This window comes from Triticum dicoccoides, chromosome 4A (genome assembly GCF_002162155.2).
Source record: "Triticum dicoccoides isolate Atlit2015 ecotype Zavitan chromosome 4A, WEW_v2.0, whole genome shotgun sequence".
NCBI lineage: Eukaryota > Viridiplantae > Streptophyta > Magnoliopsida > Poales > Poaceae > Triticum > Triticum dicoccoides.
The window spans coordinates 79,617,434-79,631,891 of record NC_041386.1 but is presented as its reverse complement, the minus strand read 5'-3'; positions in this window follow the sequence as shown (position 1 = coordinate 79,631,891).

The following is a 14,458-nucleotide window of genomic DNA, read 5'->3' as shown; positions in this document are numbered from 1 at the left end:
TGCGCCAAGAGCGCGGCCGCCTACGTCGAGAGTGCCGCCGCATCTGCATTGAGCGCGGCCGCTTCCGCCGAGAGGGCGTCTGCGGCAGCTGACAGGGTAGCTACAGCAGCCGAGACGGCTGCAGCTGTTGCTGCGACGATGGCTGTAAACGCCGAGAGCGCTCGAGCTGCCGTCCGTGCCGCTAATGTCGCCCTGGCCCGGGTCGAGGCCATCCACGCCAAGATCGAGGATGCACACGCCAAGATATTCCAGGCCACCTCAAACTCCAGCATGCAATCCATGTCAGGGAAGGCGGCGGTGGCCATGGAGCACCTGATTCCTCATGAGGTCGCCGAACGGGAGCTGGAGATGCAGGAGGCGGCGGAGATCGAGGAGCGCTGGGAGGAGGAGTTGCGCGTTGATACGTCTCTGTCGTATCTACTTTTCCAAACACTTTTGCCCTTGTTTTGGACTCTAACTTGTATGATTTGAATGGAACTAACCCGGACTAACGTTATTTTCAGCAGAATTGCCATGGTGTTATTTTATGTGCAGAAAACAAATATTCTCGAAATGACCTGAAACTCCACGGAACATCTTAGAAAAAATAATAAAAAATCCTCGCCAAAGATGAAGACCAGGGGGCCCACACCCTTCTCATGAGGGTGAGGGCACCCCCCCCCAGGGCACGCCCCCTACCTCGTGGGCCCCCTGGATGCCCTCCGACGCCAACTCCAACTCTATATATTTGCTTTCAGAGAAAAAAATCAGGGAGAAGAAATCATCGCGTTTTATGATACGGAGCCGCCGCCAAGCCCTAAAACCTCTCGGGAGGGCTGATCTGGAGTCCGTTCGGGGCTCCGGAGAGGGGGATTCGTCGCCGTCGTCATCATCAACCATCCTCCATCACCAATTTCATGATGCTCACCGCCGTGCGTGAGTAATTCCATCGTAGGCTTGCTGGACGGTGATGGGTTGGATGAGATTTATCATGTAATCGAGTTAGTTTTGTTAGGGTTTGATCCCTAGTATCCACTATGTTCTGAGATTGATGTTGGTATGACTTTGTTATGCTTAATGCTTGTCACTAGGGCCCGAGTGCCATGATTTTAGATCTGAACCTATTATGTTTTCATGAATATATGTGAGTTCTTGATCCTATCTTGCAAGTCTATAGTCACCTACTATGTGTTATGATCCGGCAACCCCGAAGTGACAATAATCGGGACCACTCCCGGTGATGATCATAGTTTGAAGAGTTCATGTATTCACTATGTGCTAATGCTTTGTTCCGGTTCTCTATTAAAAGGAGGCCTTAATATCCCTTAGTTTCCAATAGGACCCCGCTGCCACGGGAGGGTAGGACAAAAGATGTCATGCAAGTTCTTTTCCATAAGCACGTATGACTATATACGGAATACATGCCTACATTATATTGATGAATTGGAGCTAGTTCTGTGTCACCCTATGTTATGACTGTTACATGATGAACCGCATCCAGCATAATTATCCATCACTGATCCGGTGCCTACGAGTTTACCATATACTGGTTCTCGCTTATTTACTTTCTCGCTGCTACTATTACAATCACTACAAAATACCAAAAACATTACTTTTGTTGTCTTTACTTTTGTTGCCACTACCACCACTATCATATTACTTTGCTACTAAACACTTTGCTGCAGATACTAAGTTTCCAGGTGTGGTTGAATTGACAACTCAGCTGCTAATACTTGAGAATATTCTTTGGCTCCCCTTGTGTCGAATCAAATAAATTTGGGTTGAATACTCTACCCTCGAAAGCTGTTGCGATCCCCTATACTTGTGGGTTATCAAGACAAATTTCTGGCGCCGTTGCCGGGGAGCATAGCTCTATTCTCTGAGTCACTTGGGATTTATATCTGCTGGACACTATGAAGAACTTGAGAGATCCAAAAACCAAGATCTATCCCTCAACTATGAGGGGAGGTAAGGAACTGCCATCTAGCTCTGCACTTGATTCACCTTCTGTTATGAGTAAGCTAGCGACACCTAAACCTGCTTCTGCTATTCGTTCCGATATGTCGCATGTTATTGATGATGCCACTTCTCCTATGCATGATACTTATGATGAAACTGCTTCTATGCCTGATACTACCGTGCCCCTTGGTGAATTTCTTGATGAACAAATTGCTAGGGCTAGAGAAAAAGAAATTATTGAATCTGAATACGATGGTGATAGTGATGATGAAAATATGCATGTTATCCCTGAGGGCTATCTTTTTGATATGGAATCTTCTGCCGCTATTTTAGCTTGCAAAGATAGGTATGAGCTTAAGAGGTTATTAGTTAAATGGAACAAAGAATCACTTAGAGATAAAATGAAACCCGACCCTGCTTTTGCTACTTCACCTATATGTGTTCCTGTTAAGGATTATGAATTCTCTGTTGATCCTGATATAATTACTTTGGTTGAATCTAATCCATTTTATGGCCATGAATCTGAAACTGTTGTGGCACATCTTACTAAGTTAAATGATATAGCTGCCATGTTCACTAAAGATGAGAGATCGCGTTACTTCTATATACTCAAAATATTTCCGTTCTCATTAAAGGGTGATGCTAAGATATGGTTTAATTCTCTTGATCCTGGTTGTGTGCGTAGTCCCCAGGATATGATTTATTACTTCTCTCCTAAATATTTCCCTGCTCATAAGAAACAAGCTGCTTTGAGGGAAATATACAACTTCGTGCAAATTAAAGAAGAGAGTCTCCCACAAGCTTGGGGGAGGCTTCTCAAGTTACTTAATGCTTTGCTTGATCATCCTCTTAAGAAACCTGAAATACTTGATATCTTTTATAATGGACTAACAGATGCTTCCAGAGATTACCTGGATAGTTGTGTTGGTTCTCTTTTGAGGGAAAGAACAACCGGATGAAGCTGAAATTCTATTGAATAATATGTTGACAAATGAAAATAATTGGGCACCTCCTGAGCCAGCTCCTGAGACAACTCCTGCTCCAATTACTGAGCCTATTCCTAAACCAACTCCGAAGAAGAGAGGTGTTCTATTTCTCAGTCCCGAAGATATGCAAGAGGCAAAGAAATCTATGAAAGAGAAAGGTATTAAAGCTGAAGACGTTAAGAATTTACATCCTATTGAAGAAACACATGGTCTTAATATACCGCCTGTTGAAGAAATATATGATCTCAATTCTTTATTTACTAAAGAACCTCCTGATCCCGATATCCCGACACAGGTAGTAAAGGTAAATTCTCTCTATAGATATGATAAAGCTGAAGTCCCTCCTACTAAAATTGCTAGTCAGTGCTTGGATGAGTTTGATAAATTTATGTTTAAGCAAGACGACTTCAATGCTTATTTTGGTAGACAATTAAAAGAAAATGCTTATATGATTAGACGCTTGGGTGATTATATGGCTAATATTAAAGGTGAACTTAAACTTTTTAGCAAACATGCTTCTATGGTTACCACTCAAGTAGAACAAGTACTTAAGGCTCAAAAAGAAGTGCTTGATGAAATAAATAGTAAGAAAAATGATTATGCTGTTAGAGTGGCTACTAGAGCTGGTAGAATGACTCAGGAACCTTTGTATCCTGAAGGCCACCGTAAGAGAATCGAGCAAGATTCTCAAAGAAATAATATTGATGTTCCTAGTTCTTCTAAAAAGAAGAAGAAGAAAAATGATAGAACTGTGCAAACTTCTAGTGAACCTATTGCTGAACTACCTGATAATCCAAATGATATATCTATGTCTGATGCTGAAACACAATCTGGTAATGAACATGAACCTAGTGAAAATATTAATGATGATGTTCATGATGATGCTCAACCTAGTAATGACAATGATGTAGAAACTGAACCTGTTGTTGATCTTGATAACCCACAATCAAAGAATCAACGTTATGATAAAAGAGACTTTGTTGCTAGGAAACATGGTAAAGAAAGGGAACCTTGGGTTCAGAAACTCATGCCTTTTCCTCCGAAACCATCCAAGAAAAAGAATGATGAGGATTTTGAGCGCTTTGCTGAAATGATTAGGCCTATCTTTTTGCGTATGCGATTAACTGATGTGCTCAAAACAAATCCTTAAATATATGAAGGATATCATTACTAATAAAAGAAAGATACCGGAAGCTGGGATTTCCACCATGCTTGCTAATTATACTTTTAAGGGTGGAATACCAAAGAAACTTGGAGATCCCGGAGTACCTACTATACCTTGCTCCATTAAAAGAAATTATATTAAAACTGCTTTATGTGATCTTGGAGCTTGTGTTAGCGTTATGCCTCTCTCTTTATATCATAGACTTGACTTGAATAAGCTGACACCTACTGAAATATCTTTGCAAATGGCTGATAAATCAACTGCTATACCTGTCGGTATTTGTGAGGATGTGCTTGTTGTTGTTGCAAACGTTACTATTTTAACGGACTTTGTTATACTTGATATTCCCGAGGATGATAGTATGTCTATTATTCTTGGAAGACCTTTTCTTAATACTGCAGGGGCTGTTATTGATTGCAACAAAGGCAATGTCACTTTTCATGTTAATGGTAATGAGCATACGGTACACTTTCCGAGGAAACAACCTCAAGTTCATAGTATCAACTCCATTGGAAAAATTCCATCGATTATAATTGGAGGTTTTGAATTCCCTCTTCCTACTGTCAAAAAGAAATATGATATACTTATTATAGGGGATGTGCATATCCCCGTTGAGGTAACTTAGTGTTATTCGAAATTTCTCCGGTTTCATGATTATCGGAATGAGTTTGTTAACAAGACTTGATCAACCTTGTTAGTGGATTCTTTTTGATGAGCATGAGACGGATGAAACTAGAAGCACCACCTTCTGTACCTTCTCTTTATTTTCTGTCAATTAGTAGAAATAAAGTAAAAATAGTATTTTTCTGTCTGTTTCCTGACTTATCCATGCAATATAAAAATATCCCAAAAATAAAAGTCCTCAGAATGCCATGCCAATTTAATATGATTTTTTCGGGAATATTTGAGGATTTACTGTGCAAAAATTACTGCGGGAGGAGCTACCACCTGGCCACGAGGGTGGTGGGCGCGCCCCTGCCTCGTGGGCCCCCGGTGGCCCTCCTCCACTTATCCCAGCACCCATCTTCTTCCTCTGTCTCACACAAACCCGAAAAACCAACTCAAGCACGAGTTCCAGCCACTTGCTGTGATTTTCGATCTCTTTGCTTGAAGCACCTCTCGCAAAACTGCTTGGGGAGATTGTTCCTTGGTATGTAACTCCTCTATTGGTCCAATTAGTTTTTGTTCTAGTGCTTTATTCTTTGCAAATTTGTGCTGCATAGGTGACCATGTTCTTGAGCTTGCATGTCAAATTTATATGGTTCCAAGTAGTTCTAATGCTTGATATAGGCTCTAGGCACTTGTAGGAGTAGTTGCTATCAATATTATTAAAGATGGTTTACTTTTGTTTGAAGTTACTGAAAATTTCAGAATTTTTCAGAGAAAAACAATATGCTTAGGAAGATGTTCCAAGGTGGTTCCTCTAAGAAGCAAGGACCCAAGATTGCTATGCGCGATGCTGACGAGGATCCACCAAGAGACACTCTAGTACGGCCTTGCGAATGGCCGTCGGAAAATTTTATGGACCGTGCGGGAATTAAAGAATAATTCAAAGCATATTTGCGCAATGCCAGTCTTGAGGATTTTGAGGCTAACAAATGCCCCCAGTATCATGATCTCACAAGTTCCTTTGTGAGGAGGTTTGAGTATTCATCTTCATGTAATTCTCCTTCAGTCATGTTTGATCTCTATGACAAATCTTATACCATGGACTTAGAGGATTTCACTTTTGCTTGCAAACTTCCATCATGGGGTAGTGTTAGGGACCCCCCCTAAATCTGAATTTAGAAACTTTCTTGCTAGTATAACCATGGGAGAATCTTGAGATATAACGCAGGCTACCATAGGGAGCATTCACTTTCCTGCTATACATTATTTTGCTCTCTTCATTGGTAGATGCATAAATGCTAAGGATGAAGCATGTCACATGTGTGTCCCTGATCTTAGCATTCTTAGGAGTGCTGTGTTAGGAGACCAATCTTATCATATGGGAGCCATTGTAGCTCGTAGGTTGCATCATAATAGACATAATGGAGATTTCTTTGGAGGAATTTATGCAACCCGCTTAGCTCATTTTCTTGAGATAGACATTCATGAGGGTGATACGGAGTTGCCTCCTGTATATTTAGATTATGACTCTATGGCTTCGCACCAGTTTGTCGAGAGGACTGAATCACCTCTCTTATATCGTTTAATTTTTGATAAACGACGTGTTTTCCATATTACTCTCCCTACTCCTGCCTTCTTTGATTCACAGACAAAAAGAAGATATGTTATTACCAGAGAGGAGGCAGAAGAGTACGAGAGGAGAGCGGAGGCAGCTCGACTCCACGCTGCAGCTCAGCAGGCGATAACCGCTGCACATCAGTATGATCCCAACTATTCTTCGTCGCAGTACGACCCCAACAACTATTATTATGGATACCAGCCAGGCCAGCCGTGGCCATAGACCAACTTAGGCCAAAAGCCTAAGTTTGGGGGAGTACGTATTTCTCACCGACATTACATTTATGTTCACACACACTCATTGCTAGATGTCGGTGCTCATACTTTTTCACTGTAATATCCATGCTAGTTTATTTTCTTTTTCCTGCTTTCTTCTTGTGTGTTTGTTAAACCTTAAGAAAAACCAAAAAAAAATCGTAGTAGTTTATTTTTCTGCTGTAGTAGTAATAATTAAAAAGAAAACTCAAAAATATTTCCCGTTCTTCTTTTGCTTGTTGGGAGCTTTCCCGTGTAAATAGTTTTATTTCTTTTCTTTTATTTGGGGGTCAGTAGGAGAAGACCATAATTAAATTGTTGAAGTGGCTCTTATATGCATTATTGTTGATTTAACCAAGAGCCCATATTGCCTTGCCTTCTCCTGTTTATTGAATGCTCGCAGATTCCAGCTTAGCCCAATGCACGTACACTCTTATTATTATTCACACCGTTCGGTCGTGCAAGTGAAAGGCAATTATGATGATATATGATGGACTGACTGAGATGAGAAAAGTTGGTATGAACTCGACCTCTTTTGTTTTTGTAAATATGATGAGTCCCTCGTTCTTGATTCAGCTTATTATGAATAAACATGTTTGCAATGATAATTAGAGATCGTCGTTGCTTGTGCCATGCTTGATTAGCTATGAGTTATAATGATTTACCTTGTGTGCCAACATGCTATTGAGATGGTTATGATGTGGTATGATGGGGTGGTATCCTCCTTTGAATGATTTAAGTGACTTGACTTGGCACGTGTTCACGCATGTAGTTGAAACAAAGTCAACATAGCCTTCATGATATTTATGTTCATGGTGGATTATATCCTACTCATGCTTGCATCCAATGTTTATTAATTTTAATGCATGTACATGGCTGTTGTCGCTCTCTAGTTGGTCGCTTCCCAGTCTTTTGCTAGCCTTCACTTGTACTAAGTGGGAATACTGCTTGTGCATCCAATCCCTTAAACCCCAAAGTTATTCCAAGTAAATTTGTATGTGCCAAACTCTAAACCTTCAAATGAACATTATGTTTTGTATGCTCGAATAGCTCATGTATCAACCAAGGCTGTCCTTATCTTCTGTGTTAGGCGGGTTATTCTCAAGAGGAGTGGACTCCGCTCCTCACTCACGAGAAAATGGCTGGTCACCGGGATGCCCAGTCCCATGCTTTATGCAAACTAAATCAAAATTAATTGCAAACAAAACTCCCCCTAGGACCTGATGTATGTTGGAGGCACTCGTTGTTTTGAGCAAGCCATGGATTGATGCTTGTTGGTGGAGGGGAGTATAAACTTTACCATTCTGTTTGGGAACCACCTATAATGTGTTTAGCATGGAAGATATCGCCATCTCTTAGTTGTTACGTTGACAATGAAATTATATCGCTCAAAATACAATTTATCTCTATTTCAAAACTGAGCTCTGGCACCTCTACAAATCCCTGCTTCCCTCTGCGAAGGGCCTATCCATTTACTTTTATGTTGAGTCATTACCCTCTTATTAAAAAGCACTAGCTGGAGAGCATAACTGTCATTTGCATTCATCACTATTAATTTATATTGGGCGTGACTATGATTGGATCTCTTTTACCATGAATTACAATGTCTAGTCAGTACTTGATCTTTAAAGGTGCTCCGCATTTATATTTTGCGGTCTCAGAAAGGGCTAGCGAGATACCATCTTGTTATATCATATTATGATTGTTTTGAGAAAGTGTTGTCATCCGAGATTTATTATTATGGCTTGCTAGTTGATTATGCTATTGATATGAGTAATTATGAGACCTGAGAATTATTGCAAATATAGTTACTTATGATCTATGCTGAAAACTTGAATGCTGGCTTGACATAGTTACAACAACAAGAGCAAACAGAGTTTGTAAAAGTTTTTCTTTATTTCTTTCAGTTTGTCAACTGAATTGCTTGAGGACAAGCAAGGGTTTAAGCTTGGGGGAGTTGATACGTCTCTGTCGTATCTACTTTTCCAAACACTTTTGTCCTTGTTTTGGACTCTAACTTGTATGATTTGAATGGAACTAACCCGGACTGACGCTGTTTTCAGCAGAATTGCCATGGTGTTGTTTTATGTGCAGAAAACAAATATTCTCAGAATGACCTAAAACTCCACGGAACATCTTAGAAAAAATAATAAAAAATCCTCGCCAAAGATGAAGACCAGGGGGCCCACACCCTTCTCACGAGGGTGGGGGGCGCGCCCCCCCTAAGGCGCGCCCCTACCTCATGGGCCCCCTGGATGCCCTCCGACGCCAACTCCAACTCTATATATTTGCTTTCGGAGAGAAAAAAATCGGGGAGAAGAAATCATCGCGTTTTACGATACAGAGCCGCCGCCAAGCCCTAAAACCTCTCTGGAGGGCTGATCTGGAGTCCGTTCGGGGCTCCGGAGAGGGGGATTCATCGCCGTCGTCATCATCAACCATCCTCCATCACCAATTTCATGATGCTCACCGCCGTGCGTGAGTAATTCCATCGTAGGCTTGCTGGACGGTGATGGGTTGGATGAGATTTATCATGTAATTGAGTTAGTTTTGTTAGGGTTTGATCCCTAGTATCCACTATGTTCTGAGATTGATGTTGCTATGACTTTGCTATGCTTAATGCTTGTCACTAGGGCCCGAGTGCCATGATTTTAGATCTAAACCTATTATGTTTTCATGAATATATGTGTGTTCTTGATCCTATCTTGCAAGTCTATAGTCACCTACTATGTGTTATGATCCGGCAACCCCGAAGTGACAATAATCGGGACCACTCCCGGTGATGACCATAGTTTGAGGAGTTCATGCATTCACTATGTGCTAATGCTTTGTTCCGGTTCTCTATTAAAAGGAGGCCTTAATATCCCTTAGTTTCCAATAGGACCCCGCTGCCACGGGAGGGTAGGACAAAAGATGTCATGCAAGTTCTTTTCCATAAGCACGTATGACTATATACAGAATACATGCCTACATTATATTGATGAATTGGAGCTAGTTCTGTGTCACCCTATGTTATGACTGTTACATGATGAACCGCATCCGGCATAATTATCCATCACTGATCCGGTGCCTACGAGTTACCATATACTGGTTCTCGCTTATTTACTTTCCCGCTGCTACTATTACAATCACTACAAAATACCAAAAACATTACTTTTGCTGTCTTTACTTTTGTTGCCGCTACCACCACTATCATATTACTTTGCTACTAAACACTTTGCTGCAGATACTAAGTTTCCAGGTGTGGTTGAATTGACAACTCAGCTGCTAATACTTGAGAATATTCTTTGGCTCCCCTTGTGTTGAATCAATAAATTTGGGTTGAATACTCTACCCTCGAAAGCTGTTGCGATCCCCTATACTTGTGGGTTATCATGCGTGGCTGAGGTCGAGGTAGAGAAGAGTCTGTCCGTCGAGGAATTGGCAGTGGAGTACCAACGCGAGCTCTGGCGCAGCCACTACTACGAGTACTACAACCTTGAGGGCGGCGCCGAGGACGAGGATGCAGTCGACTTTAGTAGGGGGGACGCGGAGTCCACCAATGGCGGCATGTCGCCAGGAGAAGTCATCGACGTCTCATCTCACACCGGCGATGCATAGGCCGGCGCGGCGGCAGATTTTTAATTATGCGTACTTAGGCTTTGTTTTTAATGTTGGTCTTTTGTTAGAGCAATGTTTAGGTCAACTGGCTCTGTGTAATTACTAAAATTGCTCGATTCAGTAAGTGTGGTCTATCTGCTGTACGCTCTTTTGTGTGCCCAAATTAGCAAGCGATATTAAATTATGCAATGATGTACCCGGGGAAATTTCCACCAAAATTTGAATTATCAAACTCATCCCATGCGCGTAAAGCAGAAGAATCGTTTGTGATGCACACAATCGTACAAAGTGAATGGTCCGGCGGCACCGCACGCGTTAAAAGTGAACGTGTCCATGCCTTGACACCAAAATTTGAATTATCAAACGCATCCCATGCGTGTAAAAGCAGAAGAATCGTTTGCGATGCACACAATCGTTCAAAGTGAATGGTCCGGCGGCACCGCTCGCAAAGTTTCCCTCCACATTTCTAAAATTTTGGCCTACCGCCAAAATATCTACCACCGCCCCCCTTCCGCACCCTCTTTTCTTCCCGACAACAAGTCACATTCCCCCTGTTTCCTCCTTCCTTCCATCCTTGCTAAGCTATAGCCTCGCTCTCGTTGTCTCGCATCCTATCGCCGGGGTCGCCATGGTCTTCTTCAAAGACATCTCCAGTGGTTCCTCCTCCGGTGACTACTCCTTCACCACCCGGATATGCCTCTCTTCTCTCTCAGGCTATGACTTGGAATGAAGGATTTTGACCCGGAGGTCGATTTGAGTCGTTTCTTCCTCTTGTAGCTCCCTAAGACCATTAGCGGCAATGAATGGAGCGAGGTGGCTGAAGATCTATCTGCTCGTTGTCACCATCAATCTCCATGCGTGAAGCTACCGCGATATTAAATCATTTGTTAGATGTGATTCAAACACTGTCATGGTCCCAACCCATTCATACCACACCTTCAACCAAACGCATCCTAAGATAGTGTCACAGTTTGTACCTAGTATCTTAAATTGTTGCCATCTCATCAGCGGTGCCATTAGAAAATTGTTTTGCACCGCTTCAGCAGTTTGTGCAGCCAACTTTGGTCCACACATCCGAGCATCCAAGCAGTAAAATACTAAATCTTTATGGCACGAAGGAACTGGGCATCGGATCAATTACGTGCTCCGGAGTCCGGGTCCCTGACTTTTTTTCCGCTGCATCGGCTCGCCAGTTCAGGGCACCGGTGCGAGATGTAGCAACAGTTGTCTTTACACCAGTTTTGGCATACATAGTGGACGGCCTTAGTGATATTAGTTCTATGTTACTAAATTGTGCATGTACACACCTGTTAGTATCAATTTGCTGTCATCCAAACACTATCGCTATGTTGTTGCAGTTATATTTACCTTCCTCACAAAATATTCAATTTGTTATTTATTGTAATGAGTAAGAACTTGTAGTGTCGTTGTAGTTAATCATAGCTTCTGATGTTCTAGAATTTTGTTGTTGTCTCGGTACCAATTATTTCATTTGCACATTGATCTTTTTGAGAAGATATGCCATAATTAACATGTTTCTTCAGTTTTTCAAAATAAGCATCGGTAATTTTCTATGTTGCTATAAACCCATTTCCCCTACAATTATTACGGATCTAGTTTTAAATATTATAGGATGAACGGAAGTGTTCTTACTTGGAGTGGGTTGATCAAGAGTGGCCACAGTCTTTGAAGATGTGCCTAACGAAGCTCTGGAGCATGTATGAGGAAGTGAACATAGCTAGGCTTAGAGAAAGTCTTATCAACGCTGAAGCATATTTCAAGATGCGGGATAAAAAAGTTGAAGGTGGAGAATGAGCTCAGATTTTTTAAAGACTTTGCTAAGATGGTGCTGACGAAGGAGGAGGCACTTTCCCAGTTGGCCCGTGCAAAACAGGTTCTTACTGAACTGAAAGCAGAGGTGGAGAAGATGAGCCTGGATGATCTCGATTAGGGAAATGAATATATTGTTCTTATAAAGTTGAACTAGCTATATATTGTACTATGATGTTTTCATGTAGCTACCGTACTGTGATGTTATAATATATTTATGTGCCTGATATGAAATTGGCAAACAAATGTTCGATATGAAATATGAATTTGCGTAATACTGAAATTATTAATTGTAAACTAATAAACCTACTAAATGTGTCATGGACCTTTGCAAACGGTTCTAGCAGTAAAAGCGGTTGCGATGGATAGCCCAATGCCACATAGTTTTCTTCATCAAATCGTGTGTGATATAGTTGATAAAAGCAAACAGTTAACCAAGGAAGACCGTGTGTGATAGTTACACCTTTCACACATGAGCCTACACATAAAACTATGTGGGATTTACGTCCAAACGGAAACGTTTTCCCTGAATTGACTGTGTGGGATGTGCATAAGAACGGAAACGTATTCCTTGGATTGACTGTGTGTGATATACATACGAACGGAAATGTTTTTTTGGGATTCACCATGTGGGATGTACATACCTACGGAAATGATTTTCTTGGATTACCGTGTGGGATGTACACACATACGGAAATGATTTCTGGGATTCACCGTGTGGGATGTACATACCTACGGAAATGATTTCTGGGATTCACCATGTGGGATGTACATACATACGGAAATGATTGGGTTTCGATGCCTTGCCCGATCGCACACGGCCCCAGCCTGAGTCCCAGGAGGGCCTATCCCCGATGATTTCTTGGTCGTGTGGGAGGACACCCTATCGCACACGCTCACTTGGCGACGGTTCCAAATGTCGTCGCGGAAAGGGGTAAAAACCGTTTGTTTAGGACCGACGCGCACCAGTGTAGGATTAAGATAATATTTAGATCACATCACATTGTTCGACACCCCAAATGCTACGATTCTAGGTCTGCCACAACCCTAATATTGAAGTAACTTCAAACATTACAAAAAAATGCCAAGGAAATCTGGCATCGCCAACCTTCACCAACACTGTATGGAGTTTTCATTTGCTTTGAAAATCAGGGGATCAACTTGAGATCTTAATCACTGCTTCGGTGCCTAGTAAGGTGAGGTTACCAAATGGGTGAGATATCGAACCTCCGCTCCTTTCTGGTTTTTTCTTTCTCCCTAGGGAAAGAAGATATGATACTTTTTGAAGAATGCAATCTCCGTATTCCAGCCCTGCCTTGTCAACTCCAGTAGTTTTGTTGGAAAACTTCGTCATGTAAAAAATTATACCGATGACTTCTAGTTCTCCATTGCCAATTCCAACATAACATATTAGTGAATCATTGTAAGAATTTGATGTTCAAGTGCACAAAGTTTAGTTGTAGCCTTTTCAAAGTAAGAGTAGCAGTCCTACAGGGAGAACGGGAAATGGTCTCTATCTCTTATACTGGTTTATCGGGATGTGCCTATAAATTAGTTGTGATCCAAAGGAGAAGTATTGTGAAGGTGGAAATATTGCAAGAGTGATGTGACTATAATTTAAAGTATGTTATAAACAAATAAAAGAACAAGGGGCAATAGAATAATATAAACGATCAAAACAACAATATGGCTAAGGCATCCTCAAGAAAGCAGGATTCACCACTAGTATGTGCTCTACGAGCATGATTGATTTGATACCAAATATTGGCTAGTGCTTGGTTGGTTATGAATTTTACTTGCCAACCTCACAAGACGTTATCAATTTTTTGACAACTTTTTATATTGCCAAATGTTGACTCGCCAAGTATTGGCAATGTCAATGTTGGCATCAAACCAATTAGCCTATAAGTAACCACGCGATAAACAATTCTAGGTTTAGATAACCGATCCATCTCATATGTTTTTATAAGCGGAGCCAAGTACAGATACGTGCATTGATACATCTCCAACGTATCTATAATTTTTGATTGCTTCATGCTATTATATTATCTATTTTGGATGTTAATGGGCTTATTTTTACATTTTTATATTATTTTGGGACTAACCTATTAACCGCAGGCCCAACCCAAATTGCTGTTTTTTTGCCTATTTTAGTGTTTCGCCGAAAAGAAATATCAAACGGAGTCCAAACGGAATGAAACCTTCGGGAGCGTTATTTTTGGAACAAGCGTGATCTAGGAGACTTGGAGTGGACATCAAGAAACAATCGAGGAGGCCACGAGGCAGGGGGGCACCCACCCCCCTGGGCGCGCCCTCCACCCTCGTGGGCCCCTCATTGCTCCACCGACCTACTTCTTCCTCCTATATATATCCATATACCCCGCAAACATCCAGGAGCACCACGAAACCCTATTTCCACCGCCGCAACCTTCTGTACCCAAGAGATCCCATCTTGGGG